General features: G+C 32.8%; 1 protein-coding gene across 1 annotated transcript in view; it reads right to left on the bottom strand.

Moving 5' to 3' along the window:
• The window catches only part of LOC129225313 (ras-like GTP-binding protein rhoA), a 69350-nt gene extending 62616 nt beyond the window's left edge, over positions 1-6734 (bottom strand). The window contains exon 1 of the mRNA XM_054859903.1: positions 6709-6734. The gene's annotated coding sequence lies outside the window, so the exon portion shown is untranslated. The remainder of the gene's footprint in view (positions 1-6708) is intronic.
• Positions 6735-13814: the final 7080 nt, after the last annotated feature.

Consider the following 13814-nt stretch of genomic DNA (forward strand, 5'->3'; position numbering starts at 1 on the left):
AATCCAAGTAGTGACGTAAGAGGCAAAAAAAATTGAAGAACGCTTTTTTCGACCGATGTGTGGAAAGACATGTGTTCAGCATTACAAAAAAGTGAAATATATATATATATATATATATATATATATATATATATATATATATATATATATATATAGAGAGAGAGAGAGAGAGAGAGAGAGAGAGAGAGAGAGATAGATAGATAGATATATCTAATTAATTTGAATTTTGACATCTTGAATTCAAATTATGTTTTTCACAACCACTAGTGCGTGTGTGTATGTATGTAGACGTGTGGGTACATGTGTGTGTGTATGTGTGTGTAGGCGTGTGTGTTTGTGTATGTGTGTGTAGGCGTGTGTGTTTGTGTATGTGTGTGTAGACGTGTGTTTGTGTCTGTGTGTGTGATTGTAGGTGTGTGTATGTATGCGTGTGTGTGTAGGATATGGACGCAACCTGGAGACGGTTTTCGCTAGAGGAGCAGCATCGGGAGGGACCGGTCGACGGTGGTGCTGTAGAGGAAGGCGGAGGGAAAATAAAATCATAGGAACATCAAAACCGTCAAGTGAGAACAATAAGCAATGTGATTGCTCAAAAAAAAAAAAAAAAAAAAAAAAAACTATTGCGTATTTTTAAGATTTTTTTTCTTCTGAAGAGGGCGAAATGTTTTTACTATTACCAACTTAAACTTTAGAAATGAGGCTTTGATATTTCTCGCAGAATGATATTAGAAAAATATAAAACCCGGAAAAAAATGCAAATTGATGGTTTTTTCAAAAATTCATAAGAAATACAAAAATTGATCTATCTTCAAAATTTTTTCATTCATCATATTGTAACGGATCCGGTGCGACTTCCAACTTTCTTGAAAGGACGACAAAGTTCTTGATTAAGAATACAGGAAATTTATTTACACTATGTACAGGGAAGATCGTCAACAACTGCTAAATTAATCATCAGCAATTAAGCAAATATCACACAACACCGTAAACTCAACGGTTACACACGTATTTACTCCCAAATACGAAAAATAACACAGCGAAATGCCTCGCAATAAACAGAGCTAATACACTCTCAGTACAAATTCTCAATCGAAACTGACTTTTATCATGCGGGACGCTTTTTATAAACACCGAAAAGAGAGCTCTCAAATATTCCACAAGATTCCAAATGCTTCTCGAAAATCGTAGACCGTTATCTTATTTCATTCACAAATTTTATCAATGAAAAAAAAATAGGGGGATCGTATACTTCAGCCGAATGTATAGGGGTTGTATATTCATTACGGGAAACTATATACAGGTTACGTTACTACAATAATTACTATTTACAGAATTTGTAACAATATTTAAAATTAAATTTCCAACACTATAGTACAAAAAATATTTGTGTGGTGCGATTGGTTCGGGGTTTGTGAGGTAAAAAGTACTAAAAAGTGCAGAAAAAACACAGAAAACATTAACTTTAACTTTTACATTAACTTTTTTTTCTAATTAAAATATCAAAAATCGAAGCCCGAGGTGCACATCTTCGGCAGAAACTGTAACTTTATAGCAAATTTCATCTTTCTAAGCCATACCGTTTTCAGGGGAAACGCGCCACATACACGCACACACGCACACAAGCATCTTATTTTATTATATGTATAGAAGATGATTTCATAAAAAAAAATAAGACGTTCAGTTACTTTTTATGACTGCAATTACACTAGTATTACAAATTAATTTCAACCGTTTCAGCCAAAGTAGTACCATTTGTTCCAAACAAAGAAACTTTCGGTTATCTGCAAAAAAGAAGAAAAAAAATAGGGGGGGGGGGGGGTTGAATTGCAGAGAAAACATCAAAATTTTCCCCGTTTCAGAACTTTAAGATTGAGCAAAAATTTCGAATTCTGCTCTTATCTTCAAAAATATTTTCATCCTCAAAATCGATATCAAATGGAATGGAAATTTTTCGCTCGTATGAAAGTTTCCACTTTTGTGGTAGCGTGACTGACGGGATCAATTTCGGGCGATTTGTATTGCGAAGATCAGAATTTTGATTCCAGAGAGCAAAATATGAGTGCATCACCTAATGAAATCATTTTCTATCAAATTGTGCTTTGATTTGATTTGACAATGATGTAAACAGTAATATTGGTAGCAAAAAATAAGCAAACAAATCAGATATTTTTTTTAAACAAAAACAAATATTTAAATTCGTATTTTGAAGTACGTATTATGAAATTCTGTGTAGTTTTTCAAACAATAAATATTGATAGTAACATTGTTTGAAACCTTGGCTTCATGAACTAAAATGTGCCCATTTATTGCAGAATTAAAAGTTAAATTTCCTCCCGATATTGCTAGGAGAGGGGGGAGAGAGATTTTAAATAATTAAAATTACTGGTAAAAAACTGATATTATACATATTTTGATGCTAAGCTCCTGCTAAATCCGAATATTAATTTTAAAAAATAATAAAATACATTGTATTTCAAAATACGTTTTCTACAAATTAATGTGTTTTTCTGCGTCTAATGTTAATTGCTTTTGGTACAATGGTTTTTTGGACATATTTTAGTTTAATTTACTGTCGCATTTATCATGAAATAAAATTGAAAAAAATATGTTCCTTTCAAAAAAAAAGTACAGAATGAAATTCTGACTAAAAAACACTACTGCACAAATCAAAGGTTTTGATTCAAAAACTGTTTCACAAACTAGCTAAAAGAACTATTTAGCTGTTGTTTCCGGTTCACAACAACTACAAATTATAATTTAAGGAATCAATTCTTCCATTTAAATTTAATTTCCACGTAAACTTTCCTAAATAAAACCTTCTAGTTTATCCCAAACGATCCATAACTATTTTCCTCGGTCTAGTCTTAACAAAGTTAGAACTTTTATAAAACTTCCCGAAGCTGGTGACGCAAAAGCTAAAGTTTTTTTCATTCTGTCAGCCCCATTCGATAGTTGCCGGAGGGCGAATAAGAAAGGAAGAACAGCAGGTGTGAACTAAGTGACATACGAAAAAAGTTTTCGATTCCGACAAACTCGAGAACTGACTTATATAATTGGTTTTAGGTTTGTTATTGGAAATAAAAAAATGTCTTTCGGTGATGCCAATTTAAGAATCAATAACTTGACTCATTTAGAAATTTTCAATGCTCTTTCATGGGATTTGTAATAAATTTAATATTCGAAAAGAGATTTATTTTTGAGGTTTTCCACAGACGAAACAATTTGAAGGCACAGTTCTAAAGCTTGGATACGCCACCTTGCGGCGCTTTAAAAAAATAGTCAAAAAGGTAAACCATTTCAATTTTGCGCTGACAAAGAAGATCTCATTGGACAGAGGTAAGTAGCTTTTGTTTCAATTCTTTCTGAAAACTGAAATACCGTACCTCAGAAAGTGATGATATTTTGATGTAAAAACTATTTTTATGACTGCAAAGAAACGATCCAGCGATCAGACAATCAGTGGAGCCGCTTTTAGTCACCAACTCGCAGAAAAAAGAGCAATAAGTCGGAACAAAAAGATGTCCATAGGGACTTTTTTAAACACCTAAAACAAATTTATCTTGGAAACAAAGAACCCGGAAAAAAGTTTTGTCAGTCCTATATTGCATAGAGAAAATGGTTTTGGTCTGTTTTTAGAAAAACATATTGAGCGGATTTTCTAAAAAAGTGTGAAGGCAAAACCCGAAGTATTTTAACGCTATTAGTACATGGAAATTTTCACAGATCGACATTAATTGTGTCAGAAGCGGGAGAACGCATGAAACGATAACGTAGAATCTGGGTTCCGATGTATTAGTTTATTACAGTGCGCCATGGCTTTATAGATACATTGTTTCGTCTTTACATTGAAAGTGTTTTTAATGAATGTAATTTATATCCTAAACTATCTTTTTATTTTTCGTTTTAAGAAATTTTCGACATCTGTTAAAACTTGATCATATAGCAGTGCAAAAAGGCTGATTTTCATGAAAAAATTGTTTTCATTATGCTACTCGAACACAATAAATTTGACTTGTTTTAATCATGTTTTACAATAGATCGCCAAAAGTTACAGAACTTCTTTAAAACCGACAGTTCAAGCTTTTTTACATCTCTTCATCTGAGTTGATTAAATTTTAAACGTGAGAAATTGAAACGAAAATCATTTTACTATTAGTTAAATTAACGTCGATAATGTGAACCTTTTATATCTTTTATGGGGAAATAAGCCATTTTTCTACTGAATAACGGAAACGTAAACTTTTCTCAATTAAATTAGTTGATATTCTAAGCCATCTTTCTGCACCTGGCATTGTCAAGTTTCACTTTGGCCCTTGGGCGAAAAATTGGAAAACGCAAGCAAAAGAAGAAAAAATTCAGTTATTGCCCGAAAGTTGCAGAAATCGATGAAACTTCTAACAGATAGTGATGGTTGTGCGAAATATAGAATCGAACGCTGTAAGCTCAATTTTAAAATTCGTAATAATAAAGGAAAGCGAACGAATGTGTTTGGTAAAATTAGTCTTAACTCTTTAAACACCATAAACTTCACTGTAGAGTATAAACAGTGTTAATGCATCAAAGTATTAAACGGCGGCGTAAAAAGCATGCATTTCAAAATTTGCGATAGAGTAAAACCTCGTTTATTCAACCCCCGTTTATCCGGAACTTCATTTTTTCCGGCTGAAATTTGTTGAGAAAAAATATATTTACGAAAACAATAATTTCAGATTATGATTCCACTTTGGAACGTCAGTCCAACACCACTGCAGCTGGTATTGGCGAGAAAAGATACTTTGTAGTTTTCTTACAAAGCATTATTTTTTGCTGTAATAAAAGATAAGTGTTCTTGCTTAAGAATGTGTTTTGCTTATTACCCCATTATCCGGATTTCGTTAATCCGGATTGTCTTTAATCCCACTTAATCCGGGAAAACGAGGTTGTACTGTAGTTCGTTCAGTAGATTTTGTGCAAACGTATCAGACATCTGTGTCTGTATGCAGTGGCGACGCTACGGACGAGGGGGCGGTCCTCCCCGGGTGTGTCAGATTGACACATAAGGTGCAATACATAAAGTGAAACATAAGTGAAGTGAAGTAAGGTGCGTAACATAAAGTGAAATTGTTAGTTAAAAAAAAATGAAGATAAAATGCATTTTTAAGACTACAAATTTGAAAACTGCAGACACTTAGTATTAAAATGTTTATAACATGAGTTCTAATTTGCGTAGATTAAAAACCCAAAAAGTTTTATATTCTTAAAAAAAGGGGCTGTTGAATAAAATCATTTTGAGAAAAAGTGAATTTTGGTTAAAAATCGTCTTTTCAACCTAGTCGGATACCTTAAGCATTCAAAAAGGAACGATCATGTCCCCAAATTTACGGAATCGTCAGACTAAATTTGTCAAATAAGGGAATATTTTGGTAGGTTGCAATGATTTCTTTTAAAAATGCGCTGAAGGGGCACCTTTACCCGGTTTCCAAACAAAGATGCACAGCTGCAGCGTTTGCGGCGCTTAGCGCCTAGACTGTTCGGCCGATTTTCATGAAATTTGGCACAAAGTTAGTTTGTAGCATGGGGGTGTGCACCTCAAAGCGATTTTTTCGAAAATTCGATGTGGTTCTTTTCTATCCCAATTTTAAGAACAAAATTATCATAAGATGGACGAGTAAATTACGAAATTATCATAACGTGGAGCCGTAACATGTTCACAAGCCAATTGGCGAGATACGAAATAATCATAACGTGGAACCGTAACATGGGTACAAGCCAATTGGTATTAAAATGTTTATAACACGAGTTCTAATTTGAAAAAAAATGTTCTAATTCGAAATTATCATAACGTGGAACCGTAACATGGGTACAACCAATTGGCGAGAAAATTCACCATACATTATTTGTAAATATACAGGTTAACCAAAAAACCTTTTAATTTTTCTATTACGGGCAAAGCCGTGCGGGTATCACTAGTTACTAATAATAAAGCTGAAAGTCTCTCTGTCTGGATGCCTGGATCTCTGTGACGCGTCTAGACCGTTTGGCCGATTTTCATTAAATTTGGCATAAAGTTAGTTTGTAGAATGGGGGTGCCTCTTTTTCCATTTCAATTTTAAGAACATTTTCCGGAGCAAAATAATCATAAGATGGACGAGTAAATTACGAAATTATCATGACGTGGAATGGGAGAGCGAATAAACGTAGCCAATTGTGGAGAAATTCATCATCCATTATTTGTAAATATACAGGCGAACCAAATGACCTTTTAATTTTCTACTACGGGCAAAGCCGTGCGGGTACTAATAGTTAGTTTATAAAATTGGAACAAGCTTAAACTGATGATGCGAAAAAAAGTTATTTCTAGTAATAGAGAATCTAAAGGGTTGTGCGAAATCTTGCTTTCTTTTAATAATGAAATCATGTGAAATTTAAGCTTTAAAAAATAATTACAAAATAACTGCTTCAAATTTGAAAAGAAAAAAAAAAGCTCAGAGGGACAAAACCACGAAGCTTGAAATAATTTTTTACCAAATTTCAAAGCTGTAGATGCCTTTGGATTTCCTGGATCACAGCGATTCTATCACATTATCTTTGAAGTTACTTTTAATGCATATAGATATAATAACTAAAAACCATTTAGCGTGAGTTATTCTTTTGTGTAATAGTTGCAAATAAAGTGTGAAGAATAACCTATTAATAGCTTTGACTGCATTGAAAAAGCTTTGAACTCACCTGAAAAGTTTCAGAATTTTTCAGTTTCCTTGCCTGCAACAAAAAAAAAAAAGTATAGAAATTTACGTTGAATCAGATAAATCAAAATAGATCTTTAAACAATGAAAAATAAATGAAATATTCGCAAGTTTTTATGTCTGTTCAAACTTCGAAAAACAGAATTTAAAAATTTGAAATAAGTAGAAAGCTTTTGTATTTGTGTGGAAGTTAAGAAGCATTGCATTGCATCCCGAAGCCCCCCGTGCCTACCGCGCTTGCAGTTTACTAGTTACTAGCAGGGAACATAATATTGTGATGCACAGACTAAACATATAAGGAATACACGTGTTTCGGTATTATAAGGAGCCTCTTTCTCAAAGCACGAAAAAAAAAATCAACTTCAGAACAAGAGCAAAAGAAATAGAAAAGCCAACAATATTCAAATAAGTTTCAGTTTGCCTGCTGCTTGCGTTTTGAAATTCAAACCATTTCTTTTTTTTTCTTTTTTTTTTGTAAAAAGGATTTGTTGTGACCCCGTAACACGCAAGTGCAGCACTATTTTACAGTTTTTGCATCACAATTTCGTTTTCTTTCATTTAATGCAAGGTACCTCCATTTAGAAGTAAGGAATGACACTTCATGCACACATTATCATTTAAAGTATTTTAGGATACTCATAGAGAATAGTTACATACAAAATACCTCTTATAGAAAAATATCAGGAATTAAATTACCAGCTATCCACATTTAGTAATGAAACATTACATTTTTTTTCCAAAAATGCAAATGCAATAAAATCAAAGAAGTCGAATAACAACTCAATATCTGACATAGAAAGCTAAATTACGGAGATTTAGAATATTTTGTGTTATATAGAATAGAATCCTTACGAAACAGAATCCTCTTTGACTGAAAAGCACTTACGTCAATATCAACATTTTTTGAATTCGTATTACACAAAGCAATAAATTGGTGATGTTATTAGAAAATCCTTTCTCTTTTTAATGCGGAAATAAAACGAAATTTCTGCAAGGACGATTTAGGTTTTATTTACAAATTTCAATGGGGTATAAACGTAGAAACTGACTCTCAAATCCAAGAAAAAATATACGGCAGTGCAGTCATTCAGGGTCTTTCACCAAAGTGCGTACCCGGTGGGAAGTCACAGTGACCTTCCAAAAAATTTCCCCATTCGGAATATTTGGAGACTTAACTGCAATATTGCAATTTTTAAATGACCGAATGTCCTTTTTCAGTTGGTGTACCTATGTGTGTGTACCCGTATTACATCATTTGGCACAATTTGGAGATCCATCTGGCGAATCGATAATTTCCACCCACTCAAAATTTCTGTACCTCAGAGGCAGAGGAACGTAAGTCACATTATGATAATTTTACAGTAGAGAGGAAAAGCTTTTTTCTCTGGCGCAGGTAAAGAATGGGACGCGCGCTCTTTTAACCCTGGTAAATAATAGGGTCGTTCCCAAAATTTTAAATGTATTTTTTTCTGAAAGAGCATGATGAAAAACATGGGATTTGACCATTTTTTAAATAATTTGTTTCAGTTTAATATCTTTAAAAAATTACTTAAATCGGTGCGCCTTCATTGCTTATGCTTCTGTCGTGTGACATCACAAATGATGAAATTTCATTCAGTGTTGCCATTCACAGCTCAAAATATTTAATTCGCATCTTTACTCACGTGTATTGGCAACGATATGGTTTATAGCAAGCGTAGAGCGCAATTTTAATTCGCTTCTTGATTATCATAACGTGGAAACGCAGTGAAAAATGCGCCAAAGGAAATCATTTGTGACGTCATAAAGACCACGCCTTAGTTTCAAAATCAGACATTTTGAAAAATTAGTTAAAAAATAACTATTGGGAAAATCAAAGTATTTTTTTGGTCCATGTTATTTTTTTTTACTCATTCTATCAATTTCAGTGACTAACAGTAGTACTTTTGACTGAAGGAAACAACCCCATTGAAAAGGATTTTTTGTAAAGAAATTCGTTTAGATGGCTCGGTGCGGAATAAGCTTCCACATACAATGCAGTAATAAACAGAAAATCGAAATTTTTAGACTTACGTCACTCTGGCACTGAGGTACAGATTTTATGTTCCTAACCACCTGAGGGTACCTTTGAGCTGTGCCGGTTAACTGTACGCCACTTCGAGTTTATTTAGTATATCTGACTTGAATCCCCCTCCTCCCCCTCCCCCCAAACTTTTTTTAAAGCAATTTATTTTTCCTTCCATTTCTGACGTTGCTTAAACTGACCCTAAATGGAAAGATAGTTTTGAATCTGGATAGTAATTGACTTTAACTGAATTGATTATTTTTTATTCTATTTTATTTTATTTAATTTTTTCTTATATTTATTTTTTCTTATTTTATTTTATAATTGATTTTTCTTTTTTATTGTATCTATTTATTTATTTAATTTCATTTTTATTTTCTTTTATGAATTTTGAATAACTTTACAATACTTGAAGTGTACTTCTTCCTTTTTTTATGCATCGACAAATACAATAAAACTATTAAAATTGGGGTAAACCACTTTAAAATATTGAAGTTCTAGTTCAAAGTTTGACTGCATTTGGAATAATCTATTTGCAGTTCTACTCTAAGAAAGTCATTGTATTTTGAACTTATTGATTAAAATTGTACATATTCAACCTAATGCTTAAAGCGGTAACTAGCGTCTTGGTTTTAATAAAGCTTCATCTGGTATATAAGGATTCATTATTATTATTATATTACAATTTTTTCGACTTGAAACTTTTCTCCTACATAAATACTGAAGAAATTACGATTTCTGTGAAAGCCCGTTTATGGGAAGAAATAGAAAATCTCGTGATCAAAAATCTGAAAGCGTTCCAAAAATATGCTGCTTTGACTCGATTATCTGAGCATAAAAGTTTCTCCAGAGTTCAAAACTACTCACTTATTATTTTATATTTCGTTGAATTTTCCAAAGAACAATATTTTATCATAAGTTACATAAAAGTTCATGCTGTTTCTTTTGTGCAGAAAAATCGATTGATCACATCAGGGCATTTTTTCTGTTATTTAGCTTTATGAAAGAAAGTTTAGAATCTTATAAATACAATAACAATGAAGTACTTGCGTCATACTTGCAGAGTTAATGTTTCAGAATATAGTTTGATAAAACCATTAATTTAAAAAAGCGTTTCGTAAAAAAATATACTGTCAAGAAATCTAGGTAACAATCAATGAAATAGTAAATAAAATTATCATCCAGTTAAAAACTAATTTTGTTAATAGTCAAAAACAATTTTTGTACTTTAGGTGCTTTATTCAGTGGAAAAGGTAATTTGTGAAAGTAAAGCATATAAAATAAAAACTGCATCAACCAATATATTTTAAAAACAGGACTTAATTTCCATGGGAGCTCAACCTCTGTTCTTGTTTTTCACCTGATATGAATTTATACATTAAATGGAATCCAGGTTATTTACGTCTGAAAATACGTACTAAGGATTGTCGGGTTCCACTCTACTATTGAAAGTGGTCAAATCTTGATACATGGCTAACCGCTATTCATAAATGCAAATGAAAGAATGAATTGCGCTAATTTAACGATACCACTTGAGAAAGTTTTTTTTATCTTACTTGTATCTGTGACTTGTTTTTGACTAGTTTTTGACCCCCTGAGTCCAAAACTGTTCTCAGTTTTAGTCCAGGCGTTCTGCTCTGGACGCGTATGTACTGACCAAAAAAAAAAAAAAAAAAATCAAATGAAATCAAAAACATATTTTCTTTACATGTTCTTCACTAAGAATTTTTTCCAACAAAGTTTGTTTGAAGCAATTTGCCCTTAAGTTTGGGATTTATATTTGTCTTAAATTTCCCAGTAGGAACTAACGTTAAATACATGAAATACACCGCCAGCTCAGTCAATTCCAGCCGAGGATTGCAGTTTCATGCTTATTAGCACTCATCAGCCCGGCACAGGAGTGACTGAGCTGGAGGTGGAAAACCTCTTAAGGAAGACAAGAGTGCCAAACAAACTGGTAGCTAATACAAGAATTAGCACTGACCAGACGAGTGACCGAAGCAATGGTTCGGTTTAACTCGAAGATTGAAGGCAAGGCTGGTATGTTCAATAAAGTTGCCTTATCCCTGGTTATAGGGCGGTCACTTACTTAACTAACGTTAAGTGTTTTTTGAGATGCTCAAAACTGAACGAAAAGTTGCTCAAATTAAAAAGTGAAATATAGGAAGGAAGTGTCCTCGCCAAAATCTTTCAAACTAAATACGTTTGTTTGAATAAGACAATTCGCTCAAAAGTTATTAGAAAGTCAGACTAACAGACTAACAGACAGACCGACAAATAACCGATCGACAGTTAGACAAATCGACAGACCCGGACATACATTTTCCCCCATCTTAAAACGCAAAATTCAAATTTTTAATTTCTTTGGTACTCATTTAATTGTTTTATTTACTTCTACTTTCTTTTTGTTTCTAGCGATACTTTTCAAATGCATTTCACCTCCTTTCAACCTTTTTTCTTCTGTCCTTCACTTGTACGGGAAGGTAGGCTGAAAACTAATATTACTGTCGCGAACTTAAAATATTCATGCACCAGTTTTATTTTAGTCACAAAAGTTTTTAGAAATTTTATTGCACGTGCAACATCTGTTTTGCACCATAAAATCTTAGTGACAAGATTTAGTTCTAAGCTTGCCTAATGAAATTTTTGATAGCTTGAATAAAAATGAAAATGGCTAAATAATAACTTTCAATGTAATAAAATCTCCAGTACTTATGTCTCTCTTTATTTTCATCCGACCGTAGCACTAGTATATGAAATCCATAATAGACAACATAAGTGTTACGAGAAAGTCCATTGTATCGGAAAGAAATGCTGTCCCATAAACTCCATTATTCACTTGAAAGAACACACGGCAAATAGAGTTATAATGTTTCAGTGCTCATTTGGGATTTTTTGAGAGAAACATTCCATTCTTATCGAAATCACATACGCAGCGATCAACTCTAAACGCATTAAAAACGTTGCAAGAGGTATAACGTGCTAGGTTTCCTTAGGAGCTAACGAAATCTTGTACTTCGTATTCTGAAAGTTGAAAAAATTTTGCTGAATGTTACGGACCTGGGTTTTGATTGTTTTTTTTTTTTTCTGTTTCTTTTTCCCCATAATTACTTCAGTAATCCAAAACAATTTTCAGCAAGCCATAAGTTGATACATGTGTTCTCAGTAAACAGTTCGTTTTCTACTCTGTGTAAAAAAAAAAAAAAAAAAGAGAAGAACGGAGGGTAACGGCGCCAGTCACAGACATGCTTAAAACATCGCTCTCAGGTTAACTCAATTTTCTGAGCCTTTCAAAGTATTTAAACTTTTAAAACTATTTTTCTCTCAAGCAACTACATCTCGTCAAACGTTTGGCTGCTTCTGGATTCTCTGAATTTTTTAATTCCATTTTTATTTGCTCAAATTCAAAAAAAAGTCCAACCCCCAGTAAGAGACACCGGAAATTCTGATGATACCCAATATCAAATAGGATGAGTTAAGCATGAGTAATGGAAAAAATTCCCTTTTTCTCTTCAAAATGCAAAAGTTCTTTATTTTTAGATCTTAAACCTTATTAAATTCAAATGAACATGAAACACCGGCAGACCTCGTATAACTGTTCATAACCTTCCACCACTGCCTTATAAATACCAACAGGCTCATAAAATTCATTCTGATAACACTAGATGGTTGCACCGTATTCATGGACCGCATCAACATCAGTTTTACCCGCCTAAAAATCTCATTATTTAAATCCAAACTTATGAATGTCGGTTTCTGGACCCTTGTTTGTTACTATGGTGACCTTACTCTACAGGAAATTAAAAAAAAAAAACCTTCTGCCTCGTGTGCAGCAGTGGATATTAAGATGAATCTCATGAAACAGAACACATATCAAAAATAAATATGTTTAAATGTCAAAAAATAACATTGAAAAACGCGGAACAGGAAAGATAATCACAATCTACAGCAGTAAATCCAGAATCAAGAGTGAAAGTAATAAAATCATTTTAAAAGCCTGTCTTATGTACTAAAATCAATTACAAGTTATTTTTCCTGCCATTTTATATTTATTTTGTTAGCAAATATAAAATGGCAATAATTGAGCGTTCTTGTCTGCCAACAATGAAATTGCTACCAATCGAATGAAAGACTTGGAACTTTTTTTAAACCTTACTTTAAAAGGTTATAAGTCCAGTACTACATAAATTGGAAGTTCCAAACAAAACTCATTTCAAGTCAGAAATTTGTTATTATTATTATTATTATTATTAATACCAATATTTTAAATGTGCAAGTAAGTGTTCACTACCAAAATCGTGAAAGAACATACACTAATTCATTCAATAATTCATTGTTCTAGTAATTAAAGTATCAAGAAGATGAAACCAAACTTAAAGAAATGCCTGACCAATTTGCAGTTTTTTTTAAATACCTTCCACTGTTCCTTGGTACCAGCGGATCGCAGGTTGGGCACCAGTGGCTAAGATCAATCTCGATCATGACATCTTTCTAACAGAAGCAAATAGAGTAGTTTCACGGGAACCATACGGTCGGCAAGCTGTAGGCTTTGAATCAATGGGTTAACAACACTCTCGATCAAGTTATCTTTCAAACAAAATATGCTTATCGAAATTGGTTCATCCATTTAGGAGCTACGTTGCTTCAGACAGACACACAGATGTGCAGATACGTACAACTTATAACCCCATTCCGTTTCGCGTCGCGGGTTCAAACCTAGTAACTGTAAACCAAACTATCGCTCTTGTTCCAAAATTTTGCTCTTGTTATAAGTTTTGTAACATTTTTTTGTACTTGACTTTTTAAAAATGTTTGTTTTTTTAAAATAGAAGGTAATATTTTTGTAAGAAATAATTGACTAGGCAATTAATAAAAGATAAAATACGAGGGATAAAGCGTTTAAATTAAAACTTTTCTTAAAATTTCTTAGTTTCCATTAGTTTTTGTATTTAAGTAGATGTTTTTTGAAAGCATTAATAAAAATAAGTTTATTTTCCTTGTTGAATTCCCACTATGCCTAAACAAACCAGCAAAAAAAAAAAAAA

The sequence above is a fragment of the Uloborus diversus genome, chromosome 6 (assembly GCF_026930045.1).
Source record: "Uloborus diversus isolate 005 chromosome 6, Udiv.v.3.1, whole genome shotgun sequence".
NCBI classification, from domain to species: Eukaryota; Metazoa; Arthropoda; class Arachnida; order Araneae; family Uloboridae; genus Uloborus; species Uloborus diversus.